The sequence below is a fragment of the Bidens hawaiensis genome, unplaced genomic scaffold, assembly GCF_021521415.1.
Source record: "Bidens hawaiensis isolate Kalapana, Puna unplaced genomic scaffold, B.hawaiensis_p1.1 tig00021059_1, whole genome shotgun sequence".
Classification (NCBI taxonomy): domain Eukaryota; kingdom Viridiplantae; phylum Streptophyta; class Magnoliopsida; order Asterales; family Asteraceae; genus Bidens; species Bidens hawaiensis.
In genome coordinates this window covers 370,720-387,976 of record NW_027493265.1, presented here as the reverse complement: position 1 = coordinate 387,976, position 17,257 = coordinate 370,720, and positions in this window count along the sequence as shown.

Below are 17,257 nucleotides of genomic sequence, written 5' to 3'. Positions count from 1 at the left end.
GTTTTGATCAGTGTGAACTTTGGGAATACATATATTTCCTTTTTCAACTTCATCCCTTATGTAGTTGAATCTCCGCTCAATGTGCCTTGTCTTTTGATGTGCACGAGGTTCCTTTATTTCAGCAATCGTACCCTCGTTGTCACAAAAGATCTCTAGAGGGTCCCGAATGGTATGGACTACCCTTAGATCGGCAATGAACTTTCTTGTCCACGCAGCTTCTTGAGCTACCAATGAGGCGGCGATGTACTCAGATTCAGTGGTGGACAATGCTACCACATCTTGTTTTGCGCTCTTCCAAGAGACAATCCCACCATTCATGACGAAAACATGTCCCGATTGTGATCGAAAATCATCTCTATCAGTTTGGAAACTCGCATCCATGTAACCCTTTACAACGAGTTCCTCCTCACCTGAGCCATATTTCAGAAGCATATCCTTAGTCCTTCTAAGGTATTTCAATATGGTCTTAACAACCATCCAATAGCTACTTCCCAGATTTTGTTGGTATCGACTTGTCATGCTCAAAGCGCATGACATATCTGGTCTAGTGCATATCATGGCATACATGATGGATCCTATAGCTGAAGCGTATGATATTCCTTTCATTTTCTCTTGGTCATCCTTTGAGATTGGACATTGAGTCGCACTCAATATCGTTCCTCTTTGAATAGGTGACAAACCTTTCTTAGAGTTCTCCATCTTGAACCTTTTCAAGATTTTATCAATGTATGCACTTTGGTTTAAACCTATCAACTGCCTTGATCTATCCCTATAGATCTTTATTCCCAAAATATAGGCGGCTTCACCAAGATCTTTAATGGAAAAACAACTCCACGGCCAGGCTTTTACACATTCCATGGGTGGAATGTCATTTCCAAACAATAGTATGTCATCAACATACAATACTAGGAAAGTAATGATGCTCCCACTAGCTTTCTTATACACAAAAGCCTCATCAGTGTTCTTGATGAATCCAAATTTCTTGACCTCTTCATCAAACGGTGATTCCAACTTCTAGATGCTTGTTTCAATCCATAGATTGATTTCTTTAACTTGCATACTTTATTAGGATGTTGTGGATCGAAAAAACCTTCGGGCTGAACCATATAGACATCTTCTTGAAGATGTCCAATTAGAAAAGCAGTTTTGACATCCATTTGCCAAATCTCAAAGTCATAATATGCGGCTATGGCAAATAGTATCCTGATAGACTTTAGCATTGCCACGGGCGAAAAGGTCTCATCATAATCAACCCCTTGAGTTTGAGTAAAACCTTTTGCTACAAGTCTTTCCTTAAAATAATCCAAGTTTCCAAGCATATCGGTTATCTTTTTGAAAACCCACTTACTTCCAACCGGTTTGGAGTTAAGAGGTGGTACAACCAAATCCCATACTTGGTTGCCATGCATGGATTGCATCTCAACATTCATAGCTTCAAGCCATTTGTCACAATCGGATTGTGAAATTGCATCGTCGTATGTGGTGGGTTCATCTGAATCTACCACATAGCATCCATCGATGAAAATTCCATATCTTTCGGGTGGATTACTAATTCTACCAGATTTTCGAATGTTTTTTGTTTCTTGATCAACCATTTGATCATTCTCAACAACCTTTTGCTGAGTGCTAGTATCAACCAAATGTGTATCGGCTTGTGGTTCTCGATCCTCCTCATGTTCCACCGTTCTACTAGTTCCTTCCATAAGGAACTTAGTTTCCAAGAACTCGGCCTTTCGAGCAATGAACACCTTTTGCTCGGTTGGGTTGTATAAATAATATCCCATAGAGTCTTTGGGATATCCTACAAAGATACACTTAGTGGATCGGCTTTCAAGTTTGTTTTGGGTGTTTTGCTTAACATAAGCCTCACAACCCCATACCTTTAAATATGATAATGATGGAACCCTTATATGCCATATTTCAAAAGGTGTCTTGTCCACTTTCTTGGTTGGGGCCATATTTAGAATATGGGCTATGGAGAGCAATGTGAAACCCCAGAATGATAAAGGCAACGTGCTTCTAGCCATCATAGATCGAACCATATCCAATAGAGTTCGATTCCTACTTTCGAATACACCATTATGTTGTGGTGTTCCGGGTGGAGTGAGTTGTGATATGATTCCACAACTCCTAAGATGATCTTGATAAGCATCAGTAAGGTATTCACCACCTCTATCCGAACGAAGTACTTTGATGGTTTTATTAAGTTGATTTTCTACTTCATTTTGGAAGACTTTGAACATTTCAAATGCTTCATCTTTGTGTCTTAACAAGTACACATACCCATAACGAATATACTCATCGATAAAGGTAAGGAAGTATCTTTCACCATTCCTTGTCATTGCCTTAAAAGGACCACATACATCTAAATGTATGATACCTAATAAGTCTTTTTCCCTTTCATTAGTTCCACTAAAGGGTTCCTTGGTCATCTTTCCTTGTAAACAAGATTCACACTTATCAAATGAATCATCATTTGATTCCAAAAGACCATTCTTTTGAAGTGTACTTATGCGACCCTTGTTTATGTGACCAAGGCGACAATGCCAAAGATAAGTCTTACTCAAATCCATTTTGAATTTCTTGGTGTTTGATTGGTACAACGTGTTATCAAAGGATATGTTATCATGAACCAATTCATAAATTCCATTAGATGGTATCACTTTAAAATAAAAGGCATCATTCATGAAAACATAAGTACCATTGTCTACAAACTTCAAATCATAACCATATTGTCTTAAAAGAGAAACAGAGATAATATTCCTAGTCAAACTAGGAGCATACAAAATGTTTTTCAAAACAACTTCCAAACCATTTGGAAGCTTCAAAATATAATCTCCTTGGGCTTCAACATCAACATTTGCTTCTTTACCCATGAAGAGACTTGTATCTCCTTTCTTGAAATGCTTATTTCTTTTGAACTCATGCAACAAATTGCAAATATGAGTTTCACATCCGTTATCCAATACCCATGTGTTAGAGAAATAACATTAAGATCAATATGGATCATGAAAGTTGTACCCGAGGTTTTCCTAGCATCCCTCTTTGCTTTCAACTCTTTGAGATAGGTTGGACAATTCCTCATCCAATGTCCTTTCTCACCACAACCAAAGCACGGGTCCTCCGAGCTAATCTTTAGCTTCTTCTCCTTTGGTTTGGTTGGTTCCGCTTTAGCTTTTCCTTTGAACTGACGTGTCCCTTACCTTAGGCAACTTTTGCCTTAGGTTTCGGGTGATGCCTCTTCTTATTGCCACCTTCATTGATCATGAGAGCCGGCCAAACCTTTTTACCCATTCCCGCTTCGGCCGTTTTGAGCATTGCGTGAAGCTCGCCAATGCGCTTGTCCCATCCATTCATGTTGTAGTTCATGACAAAAGTCTCAAACCTTTTAGTTAGGTCATTAAGGATCATATCCGTGGCTAGATCTTTTGAGACGGGACAATGTAGCCGTTCAAATCGATCAATGTGGCTTTTCATCTTAATTACATATGATGAAATCGATTGGGTTTCTTCCATATGACATGCATGAAGCGCTCGAACCGTTTCGAAGCGTTCGACCGTAGCTTGAGTAAGGAGCATTTCCTTAAGTTGGGTTATCATGTCATATGCCCCATGATGTTCAAAATCCTTTTGAATCTCGGGAATCATAGTTCCTAACATAAGGCAAGAAACTTGAACCGAATCCTCGGTGTATTTCAACCAATCGTTATACGCATCCAAACCGTCAATGTTTTGTTCATCGGAAATAAGATCGTCCAATATGTAGGATTTCTTTTATTTTTTGAGAACAATTCTCAAATTTCGATACCAATCCATAAAATTGTTATAGTTAAAACGATCCTTATCAAGTATAGCTCTTAGTGATAGGTTATGCACGGGTGGGATAATTGCGTTAGGTGGATTGTTGATTTCGGACATCTACATAATTTAACAAAGCTCAATTTTAGTATTTTTGATATCAATTAAACCAAATTTAATCCTTAATACCCTTTATGTCTTTAAGAAAATTAATGATTAAAATTTAGAACCCAACGTTATATTCACATAGTTGTTAGATGACCTTTATCCTACTATTGAATTAACAAGGTAGTCAACGTTTGACGATTGAAACCCTTTGAAACTTCTAGTTTTATGGGATCGATTAAACATCATATGTTTAGTTGGCACGTTTAATCCCATCAACACCTTTGTACGCCATGCTTCGGTGACCCTATTCACATGGTTTCTATATCAAGTCGTCCTACTTACACACACAGGTGAATTTGACAAACAAGTGGTTAGGTGACCTTTATCCCACAAACATGGCAAACCCACATCAAACTCACAAGTTTTCTCCAATGTGGTTAGGTGACCTATATCCCAAATCGAGTTCCCAAGTGATTTGAGTGTTGTATAAAAGGATGGTGTTAAACTTGTTTTAAAAGGGATTTAAGTTTTCTAAATTCTAGATTGGAAAACTATTTATGTACCTTGCATTTTCATGCATTCAAATGTATGGTAATTTGTTTGAAAACCAATTTTTAAAGATCCTTTTAATAAAACCCATTTTATTGCGAAGTCATTAACCTTTAATAAAACTAATTTTATTATCTAACGATTTCTAAGGAACCAATTTTATGCAAGTTTTTTATATTAAGTTTGCTAATTATCCTTATCCAAATAAGATAAAACAAAATATATAAATCAAACATGCAAGCATAAATAAACAACCACAAATTCATAGCCATAGCCTCCTAATCTTGGCCAAACTTGTTGATCGAAACAAGTGTGCCAAAAGACTTTCCTAGGGGACCAAATGAACAAAGGCATGTGTCGGTGAACTCCCACTTGATTCCGCATCCAAATGCTTCAAGTGTCCACTTTTGTGTTGTGACTTCTCCATTTTATTTGGGCTTCCTTTTGGGCTCCAACTTCAGCTCCTTGCTTCCATGGGCCTCCAAGTTTGGGCTTTGGTTATTGGGCTTGAATCCCATCTTGGACTATGATGTCCATTAAGGCCTAATACCAAAACTATAACTTTGTTGCTTCTTCTTTTATAAAAAATATATCCTAATACATTTTTCTCTAGTAAAAGAAATACAACTAATCTACTTATTATTACAAACCAATATGAAATGAATAAATAGATTACAAACCCAAATAAATGAATATTACAACCAAATTGAATATTGAATAAATCACAACAGAAACACACATCCAAACACAAGGTCATGGCTAGGTTACGAACATCCAAATATGCAAGTATTGCATATCTAAAATGGTTCCTCTTTTGAACCTCAAAATTTCGGCCAAGGATAAGGAAAACCGAAAGTTTCGGGTTTTGTCCAAACAAAACAACCATCATCCAAATGACTTAATTGTTCAAGATTATCACATGCATGTAAAGTATAATCTTAAAAAACCAAGGGGTAACCAAAAGCCCCAAAAATTTTGGCCATATGGTGAACCACACCATAAAACCCAAAAATTTTTTAGATCCGTATAAGTGGCTCTTGATGTCATTGTTGGGTTTTAACAAGATTATCAAAGTCATATAAACCCATTTATATGAAAAATGCAGCGGATTAAAAGTTTTAAATCTTGTTATTTAAATTAATATAAAACCTATTTTATATGTAAAACCCAAGCCCCGAATCCATATACGAAATTACATTCTTACCAAAATCAACAACCATAGGGGGTTTATGTAATACAACCTTTCAAGAAGCAAGGAAGATGAAGGAGATGACGGTTTGAACGGCTAGACTTCAATGGAGAAGAGCCTCAAGCTTGTATACCCTCCAAGTCTTCAACAAACACCTTGCTTACTAGGATTTGATGACACTTGCACTTGAAAAATTCCTTCTTGTGTTCTTCCTATTTTGGCCGAAATTCAAAGAGAGAGAGAGAGGAGAGAGAGATTAATAATATTGCATGTAATGGTATTGGTTTTTGTTGTGTTGTGTCCGAAGAAGTATTAATAAGAGAAAAAAATAGATTTAAACAAAATGGTGGGAATTTTCCCCCCAAAATGGCTGGTCCTACCTGAATATATATTTTCTATTTCTTCCTGGAAGCAGACTAATACCCCATGTACTGGTCTCAAGACTAATATTCAATGTACCAGTCGCAGGACTAATACTCCATGTATTAGTCACAGGTCTATTGAAATTTTTAACATTTAACACTTTTAACATGCCATAAGTTTCCTGCAACATATCATAACCATTATCATATATGTATATTATTTAACCAACTTAAATAATATCATAAGATAATCTCTCTAAATAAATTATCCATATAATTTATTGATTTGTCAAGTGCAAATATTTTGAAACCCATTTTTCTAAATATCATAAGTGTTAATATTTATTTGTTAGATCATATCTACAATAAATATTATGGTGTTTGTCTAGCTTGTTATTGGGTATGACCCGACTTGGATCATAACGTACTAGCCACATATACTCTAATATGTGTCTTGGGAAGACCGATTACAACAGATGATTCCAAAGTTTCCGGAACAAATAGTAACGATTGTTCCTATTATTTCTGAAATAGTGCGGACGTTTTTGAAACAGGCTCATTAAGAATTTAGTTGTCTTTGCTTGGCAACCTGCGGACATGAATGGTGTTCTAAGAGAGATTGATGAACATAAATTGCATGTTAATCCAGCTTTCATACCTATTGTTGAAAAGAAGCGGAATATGGGGCCAGACCAGACAAAAGCAATGAATGAACAGGTATAGGATTTGTTGAATACTGGGATTATCCGGGAGATTCGATATCAAACATGGGTGGCAAATCCAGTTATTGTTCCTAAAATAATGGGACATGGTGGATATGTATTGACTTCAAAGATTTAAACAAGGCATGCCCAAAATATTGTTATCCTTTATCAAAAACAATATGAAAGTAGATGTGGTTGCACCGTTCAAATTAGAGTGTTTCCTTGGTGCGTACGTGTAAGGGATATCACAAGATCCTCATGGAGGATGGAGATGAAGATAAAACTACTTTCTGAACAGATCAAGGTACATTTTGTTATAAAATGATGCCTTTTGGGTTAAAGATTGTTGGTGCAACATATCAAAGGCTGATGGATGAAGCCTTTAAGAGTCAAATTGGGCATAATCTAGAGGTATACATGGTTGATTTAGTGATTAAGAGTGTTGAGGAAGATCAGATGTTGCGGGATATTGAGGAAATGTTTCATACTTTGAAAAATATTAACATGAAATTGAACCCCAGCAAGTATTCTTTTGGGATGGAAGAAGGTAAGTTTTTGGGCGTTATAGTCACAAGTGCGGGCTTCAAGGCTAACCCAAATAAAGTCCAAGAAGTTGCCAGCATGCTTTCACTATCTTACCTCAAGGAAGTTGAAATGTTGAATGGAAGATTAGTAGCCTTGAACAGGTTTCTAGCCAATCATGCGGCTAAATCTTTCCCCTTTTTGTCAACGTTATGAAATTGTTTGAAAAGAAAACTTTAAGTGGACCGAGGAGGCTGAGCTAGCGTTCATGGAAGTCAAGAAATTTTTAATGAAACTACCTACACTATCCGCACCTCAAGGAGGAGAACCATTAACCTTGTATCTTTCAGCATCAGACATAGCCATTGGAGCAGTGTTGTTAACGGACAGGATAACTGTCCAAATGCCAATTTATTATGTTAGCAAAACATTAACGGATGATGAAACAAGGTATTCTATGCTTGAAAAACTGGTTTTAGCTTTAGTTACTTGGCCAGACGCCTCCACATGTATTTTCAGGGTCATCCGATCAATGTATTGACGCGATATAAATTGAAAATCGTTTTAAGTAAACATGAGTTATATGGAAGGTTGGCAAAGTGGGTCATCGAGTTGGGTAAACATACAATCAATTATAAGCCAAGACTCGCAATCAAGGGATAGATATTAGCAGATTTTATCACAGAGGTCCCGCAAAACAAAGAAACAGAGTGTTTGAATAAACAACAACCTCCTACACCACCGGAACTAGATCAAGTATGGTCAATGTTTACAGACGGTGCCTCAAGTGTTGAAGGATTTGGTGCGGGTTTGAGGTTGGTTAATCCAAAAGGTCATGAGTTCACTTATGCCATCAAGTTGGACTTCAAAAGCACTAATAACAAAGCAGAATATGAAGCATTCTTGGTAGGGTTGCGGATTGCTAAGAAACTTCGGGTTGAACATCTTGAAGCACGCGTAGATCCAATGTTGATTGCGGGACATATTAATGGGTCTTATGAAGCAAATAATGAAGTGATGGACTCATATGTATCTCAAGCAAATGAGCTCATACTTCAATTTCCATCTTGCAAAGTCATTCATATTAAAAGAAGTGAAAACACATCTGTGGATGCCTTAAACAAGTTGGCTTCAACAAACTTTGAACATTTTGCTAAGGACATCCGCATTGAAGTTCTTGATCGCCCATCAGTCCCGCAACATAAAGTATTAGTCATACAAATGGGAGTAAAATCATGGATGACTCCAATTGTTGCCTATTTGTCATTCTAGAAGGAAAATCAGCAGCCCAAAAGATTAGACAAAAGGCGTTAAATTATCAATTGCAAAACGGGGTACTTTATCGCCGATCTTTCCAAGGGCCACTCCTTAGATGTGTTGATGTGAAAGACGCCAACTATCTGGTTTGAGAAATTCATAATGGAATATGCGGCTTGCCCGCGGGTCCTAGAATGGTGGCTGCCAAATTGATGAATGCGGGATACTATTGGCCTGGCATGCACGTTGATGCAGTTCATGAAATTAGAAAGTGTGATTTATGCAAGTGACATACACCAAACACGTTGCAGCCAAAGAATGAGCTGGTGCCAGTGTCATCCGCTTGGCCATTTCAGAAATGGGCAATCGATATCATGGGACCATTCCCAGAAGCTCCGGGACGCGTCAAATTTTTAATAGCGACAACTAGTTATTGATAATGGAAATCAATTTGCGGATGGTGGATTACAAGCATGGTTGAAAGAACTTCAAATAAACCGAGTGTTTACATATGTGGCTCATCCGCAAGCCAACGGTCAAGTTGAAAGAGCCAATAGAAGCATCAATGATGGGATTAAGTCAAGACTTGAAACTAAACGCAATGGGTGGTTTAATGAATTGCCACATGTGCTATGGGCTTTCAGAACCCAAAAGTATGCAAGCGACTTAGAAACACCATGCAACTTGACATATAGCATGGAGGTCATGATCCCTTTGGAGATCGGAGTTCCATACGCAAGAACATTGTCTATCATTAACAATGAGGAAGAATTGCGTCTGAATCTTAATATTTGAAGAACGACGCGAATTAGCACTCATTCGAGCGAGCAATTAGAAACGTCAACTTCAAAGTATTATGATTCTAAGGTCGAAATTTGCAAGTTCCATGCAAGAGAATTTGTTTTCCACAACAATGAAACTTCAGGACAAGATCCTTCAGGAAAACTGTCACCCAACTTGGGAAGGACCTTATCGAGTCAAGGAAGTTTTGGCTAAGGGTGCGTATAAGTTGGAAAAGTTGGATGGAACTAAGATTCCACAAACATGGAATATAGCGCTGTTGAAAAAATGTTACATGTAATGGCCCGCGTGTCATTGTACAGGCCTGCGTGCCTATCTTGATTTATGTTAATGGCCTACGTGCCACTGATAGACAATGTAATCTGAGCATTACTTAGTGACAAATTAAAATTGTAAACAGGCTTGCATGCCATTCTTTTATAAGAATTCGTTTACCTTTTTTGTGGTTTGAATATTACAAAAACTGTACTTAAGCATAATAGTTGTACATGGTGTGCATGCCACTAGTGACATGCGTGTCATAAAAATGTACCTGGTGTGCTTGCCAAAAGTGACATGCGTGTCAAAAAAATTGTACCTTGTGTGCGTGCCAGAAGTGGCATGCGTGTCATAAAAATTGTTCATGGTGTGCATGCCATAAGTGACCCGCGTGTCATAAAAGCTGTACTTGGTGTGCGTGTCATAGTGACCCGAGTGTCAAAAACATTTTATTTGGAGTGTGTGCCATCTAAAGAAGTAATCCTTTGATTGACATATCTGAAAGATCCTAAAGAATACTAATATTATTTACAAAAATAAAACAAAGTGGAAGGAAAATACTTTATATATAGTCAATAGAGGATTACAGAGTACTTGAGATGATAAATAATTGTTCAGTACGTAAGTCGATACAAAAATTGGCATAAACAAACATTTAAACAAAACAAATCACGAGGAAGGAGGATCTTGATCATCTTCATCGGCATCAGGTTTAATCGGGTTTTCAGGCTCGTTATCATGATCGATGTTAAAGTAGGCTCGAAGTTTATCTACTCCATCATCTTGAGTAGCAAGTTCTTCAATAGCATCTTGAATTAAGAAGCGTAAGTTATCAAAAGCCTTGATCTTAGTATCATAGATCCCAGTTGTATCTTGACCGTGCAGTTCAAACTCTTCCATATGGCGTTTTTATTCGGAAAATTTTAACCCTTCTTCAAACCCGGTTTGACAACCAGCTTGAGAAAAAGCGAGAAGCAGCTCCACAACACAGTCTCCAAGTTCAACCCCATCACGAATATGTTCAATAACCTATAAGATACAAAAAATAGAAATTGTTCGAAAGATTACTTGATAAAAGCAAGTACAAAAAGAAATTATACCAGGGGCAATCCTTGAGAGATCAACCAGTTCTTGTCAGTTAGGGCTTGATCAGCAACAGATTTTTGTTCTGTGTATTGCTTAGTAAGTATTCTCCTTAGCAAGTTTAGCAATGCGTTGGTCCTATTGGTGGCCTCAACTTTTAGAAGTTTCATTTCTTCCTCATATGATGTTAGGAGTTCACCTTGAACATTAACTTGTTTTTCTAAGCTAATTTTGGCTTCCTCGGCTTGAGCCAATTCACTTTCCTTGGCACGGGTCTGTTCTTGAGAAGCCTCTAATACTGCATTCTTATGTTTGCACGCTTCTTCCAAAGCCTTAGCAGCAGTAGCTTGCCTCACTTTCTCCGCATCAAGGGCTTTCTCAACATCTTTTAGCTGCCATTTCGCAGTAATGGCTGCTATGCGGTAGTTATCAGCTTCTTTCTTTGTTATCTCAGCAACATTCTTTAAATCTTCCCATGCATCAAGCATGGCTAACCAGTCTCGATATATTTCATGACCAATGGATACCGCGTTAGCCATGTTGTAGGAATATGAGTTAGCCAATTCACACTGGGGGCATCCACGCTGGCGTTATCATTCAGCGGGAGGGATCCCTTGATGAAGAAACTCATGACACAAATCATTGTTAGTAAATAACGAACCTTGACACAACGAACAATGAGGAAGATGAACCAATGGTACTTCATGGGGGCTTGGCTGACCATAATATCCCGTAGCTCCCCTCTCTTCATGAAATAGGGAAGAAGAGTCTTGTGGTCCCTTCACGAGGGTATGCGGACCTTCATCATCTATGTGATTGATGGGGGAAGAAAGTGGAGAATTAATCATATGATCTCGCTCAAAGTCCGATGGAGTAACTGGAGGATCAATCTTCACATATCCATCCTTGGACACAATTACTAACTCCGTGTTCCGTGGGTGGTAGAGATTTCGGAGGAGACTTAGGTGGAGATCTTGATGGAGATTTCGATGGAGATACAAATTCTTGGATCACGATACCCTTGAGGGGTATTTTGGTAGGATCTGAGGACATGGTTAATGCGATCACGTTTATGGAAAACCTAAAAAAAGGTCATTAACTTAAGAAGCATTACCTTGGGTGATCATGGAAGAAGCAACAAGATTTATACGGTCGCCAAGACGCATTTTCTTGGGTTTCTTCAGAACGGGAATGGAAGTTTTAGATGATTGATCTTTGTTTTTCACAATGGGGGTGAAGGCATCAACATATATTACTTCTTGGTCAGTTGTAGGTTGTTCATCTTCACTCACGATAGCAACAATAGTTGCTTGGTTATCACTCGCAGCTTTACTTGAAGCAGAACGATGCTTTTTTTTTCGGCTTAAACCTACAAGGGCAAGCATGATACTCTCAGAATCAGTATTATCAACTGACGATTCCTCTTCACAGGGTGATGACTCTTCACTAGAAGTCAAAAGGACAATCACCCCGCAAGAAGTAAGGGCTGATAAAGGGTGAGGATTTAGAACTTCCTCACTTTTAGCAAACATAGCCTCAGATACCACAGGATCTGGGCGTAAAGTAGTGGAATACAAGAAACTGTCACGAGTCCGATCAAGAAACGATAATGCCTCGGGGTCACGAGGAAGACGTGCCATGAGTCCCGGAACACGGTCTAATAACGCGCATAAAATTTACCCCTTACCCGCAATAAATAATGACAGTTCTTACAATAAAATAAACAAGTTCAGAAGGACGAAGGGAATACACTTACTTTCATCAGGATTCTGATAGACAAGCTCTTCATATGCAAACGACCATAGGTGACTCATACCAGCACGAACCAAGGCACCCTCGTTTATAGCCCGCATAGGGGTAGGCGTACGGATCATAGAAAGAAACCATGGGAGATTGGCATATGCTAACGTAAGATTAGGAGCTTTTCGTTTGGTGGACCAATGACCATCTGGATGGGAACGACATCCTCCCGAATCCAAAAGAACTTTGTCCGCCGTTCGTAAGCATTGTGAGGTTGTTCAGTCCCAATAATCCCCTTCCAAGTAGTCGAACAATTAAACCAACCACCATGGCCGAACATCTTGTAGAAGACGGCGAACTTCTCAACGATGGGCACTAGGTTATTGGCACGACAACAGAATTCAAATGTCGGATCCTCATTAACCCAAACGGGTGCATTTTAGAGAGGTGAATACCCGTCAGCACGTTGCCAAGAAATTTCATTATTGGGAATCAAAGGTTCCTAGTCGTGAAATCCTCAGCATACACGACCATTTTGCCCTTCGGTGCTTTATTAGTGGTGGATCCTGGAGCAAGAAATTCTGGTTCCTACTCTGGAGCTAATCCATATACATTAACAATGTCTTGGAAATCCCTTTCTTTACAATTAATGGCGACTCTATCAATGGAAGGGGAACTTTTCTTCTCTGCAACCATTAAACCATATGTAAATGGAACGCACCGAGCAATGATGAAAGATTGGAATACCCGTCAGCACGTTGCCAAGAAATTTCATTATTGGGAATCAAAGGTTCCTAGTCGTGAAATCCTCAGCATACACGACCATTTTGCCCTTCGGTGCTTTATTAGTGGTGGATCCTGGAGCAAGAAATTCTGGTTCCTACTCTGGAGCTAATCCATATACATTAACAATGTCTTGGAAATCCCTTTCTTTACAATTAATGGCGACTCTATCAATGGAAGGGGAACTTTTCTTCTCTGCAACCATTAAACCATATGTAAATGGAACGCACCGAGCAATGATGAAAGATTGGTAATAGATATCGGGTCTCAGGAAGACAATGAAAAGAAAATTGAAGATGAAGAGATGATAAAATTTTCCTACGTGCAAGAAACGTCCTATTTATACCCATCACAGTTAATGTAGTGGGAAGATGTCAGAGGTGAGAGAAAATGACTGGTCCAATGATGAAACGACATGTCACGCGGGGAAAACCGAAAAAGCAAAAAAAGGGGGAACAGTCTGGTATAGTTGACAGCCGGCAGTGACGTTAGATCACCATATAGCGCCTTCAAAGATGGCATATCAACCTTCCTCATATTTATCTTCAAATAAAAGAAATATCTCCAAAGGACCACGCAAAAATTCAAAATTCCCATAAAAATATTAGAGTCCAAAATTTCACAGGCATAAAATCTTCACGCGGAAGAAAAAATGGTCTCAAAGAACTTATAGTGGTAGGGTAGTGAAAAACTCCAAATACCCATAAAGGAATACCCGCAGGTCATCCAATACTTCCTCAAAAGTCACACGCGAGACATCCTCATCACTCGTATAACTTAATTAAGAGGAAGAAACCTCAAAGATCTTCCGTGGGCCACTTAAGACTTCCTCAAAAGTTGTCCACAGAATATTCCCATTGCCCGCGAGATGCCAGAAGAGTGACGTCAAAAAATCAGTTGTAACCAACTAGAAGATTTATGTAAAGATTCTCTCGTGAAGGGCACGTGATTTAACAACCAATTAGAGAAGGACATCTGATAAAGTTGTTATAACTGTGCACATAGCCAGTTGTCTCACCCTATAATATGCAGACACGTGTCCAGTTTGTTACAAAGAGCATCTTCTAGAAGAGGTTAGATGTACCAATAAAATTCCCTTAACCACCGACTATAAATACCCACTCTATCATCATGAGGTATTCATTCACACTTCACATATTACATTTATTACATTAAGTACTTTTTATCTCGATAAGAACGAGACTTATTCTCACACCGGAGGGTGGTTACGGGAAGACCCACACTCATGTCCTTCCCGTAACGAGCTCACAGTGTTCTGTTTTGCAGGTTTCCGTCGCCGGACTTGTTGAGCTTTCACTCGTTTTAACGTATTACTTGTCACTTAACCCATACCCGGTGGAATCACTGGTCTAACCTATTCAGGTGTAGATCCGTGCTTCTTCAAATATAGTTTGTGAAATTCACCATATGTATGTACGTAAATCATATATATTATTGAGTAGTATATGTAAGAATACATAAAGAACAATGCATACATTCACTTTTACACGTAACTTCACCCGAGTCATGCAAAGAAATATCCAATTATTGACAGACACTTGAATTTTTAAACCCTAGAGATTCCAATTGATTAATCCGTTGCATGATGGTTAAATTAAGGTTAGGGGTATTGCTATATGATTAAGACGAACACAAAGCGTAGCTCAATTACCTTGAAAGAGATTATATCGATGATGAGCGATGAATCAGAATCCAACGACCTGAACTCGTAGCCAAGTGCAGGTCACAACAGTCGTACGTCGCAATAGGTTTAGGGCTTTGGGTCGCCGTCTAGAGTAGAAGATGCATGAAAGTTTGATTGTATTATAAACAGCGTTAGATAGTATAATTAGATTAGGTTATGGGAACTTGTTAATAAGGTTAATTCGTATAATATAGATCTTAACTTCCTAATTAACGATGTTGGTTAGGTTGTTTTTATCATATAAACGATTTGATAAAATCAATTTTAATTATAACTACGAAAATTAAGGATCAAGCAACATTCGAGTTATGGGTTTGCTTGTAAAGGGGTTTGTGGGTTGGATATGGGTTTGGGTTTGTTTATAATATAATAATATATTTTTATGTAGATTTGCAGAAGGTCCCCCACCTTTATAGATGGATACATATTAGGGTAACCCTAAGGTTTGAGGTGTTTATTGTTCATTTAACAAAATTCATAAAATAAATAATGAAAAAAATTATATATTATAAATATTTAAATATTGTATTGATTAAAATTTCCCGGAACACGAAAACTGGTCCGGTAATGGTCTTTAAGATACGATGTGAAAACCAGAGTTGTTACAAGCACTCCTACTATCCATTCGTCAACTTGTTTTAATGTTATTTTTGTTGGAGTGCGTCATACGTGGTGGTTAACAGGATGCTCTAACAACTCATATGTTCCTCTCGTTTATTTGTTATTTAGTTTGGTCGATTAAAACGCCATGTAACACTCATGGGCCGACAAACTCTATTTTATTGTTAATTCGTTAATTTGTTGGACCATTTAAAATTCTATGTAACGCTCATGGGTGGTGCAACTTAGTTGTTTTTATTCGTTAATTCGTTGGGCCATTCAAACTGCCATGGAAAGCTCCGGGGGGGGGGGGGAGGCAACACATAAACTTTGTTTCGTTAGTTGTTTGTTAAGTTAACTTAATCAAATAAAATTTTTTTAAATTTTAAACTGACCTCATCTCCTCATTTATTTATCACGCATTAATCATATTGACTACATCATCTAATAAATATTTATGCAGTGTACCCCTTATTTTATAATCTTTTACCTTTAATCCTCATGGTACGACGCAAACCCCCTATTTCTTAAAAGCAAAGTTATAATTATCTGAAACAATTAAACTTTTAATATTTAAATGGTTTCATCAACTTATCCTTCACCTTATAAAGCTTTATTTTTTTGATACTCATATAATGTCTTCCTTAAGAAACCAATGTCGTCCTCAACCTAAATCGTCTGGTTCTCATGACCATCGTAAAGCCGCTTGTATAGCCAAGGAGTTAACTACTGCAATCTCTAGAATATGAACTCAATTTAAAAACATTAATACAACCAATTCAATCTTTTTCATCAACTTCCTTGATGGTAATTTCAATTCGTTTATCCCTACTCAACTCTCATGCCATTTTTGCACCCAATGTATTCGATCATCCCCAATGTCAAGCAATAACCTGCATATGCATATATAATTAAATCGTATTATTTATGATAAACCTTTGATAATAAAACTAATAATAAGTTAAAGAGATATTTAACTTTCGAAAGAACTTACTCGATCATTAAATTCACAAATTTCTATTTAGTTTAGTTCCGTTAATCAAATTATATTTATTTCCGCAACTATTGTTTATTAAGATATTTCGTCGATAATTCCCGAAGGGCTTGATCTACCTCTTTTTCTTAACTAATCATTATCTCTTGCTTAATTGCTAAGGTGAGTATTTAACTCCCCTATTTTACTTATTTTAAATTTGTTGGGCACATATGCGTACTTTATCTCTTTATCTATTATTTAGTATTCAACTGCAACTGTTAAACCTTGTGTGTGTATCAGTTTATGCCTAACTTGCTATTTGCTTAATTGCTTTATTTTACCACATTCGGAGAGGTCCATCATTAATAGTATGATCATACGACCGTCGTAGTGGCCGGCATCCATTCGAATGACAATGGTTTTACCGACAACTCATTTTTGGTAACCAATGCTCATTCGCATGGCAACGATTTAGCCATATCTTTATTATCTAATTGAATTGTTTATATGCTATGACTTAATTGTTTATCTCACAGGAACAATTTGCTTTTTCTCTTATGTATTATTTTTGTAGTGTCAAAATATGGTGTTTTACTAACTCAACATGTGTTGGTGACAAACTTTCTATTTTATACGCATATGTAGGTTATTGTTTGAACTTGTTGTAAGATTTGGTGAAGACTTAGTGAAGAATTTAAGTTAGAAGAATTTTAATCCAGATCATTTGAGATATAAGTTTGTTTTGTTGTATGTTATGGGTTATGTACTTTGTACTTCAGTTATTTAATTAAATTTAATAGATATTGTCACCTTTAATATTGC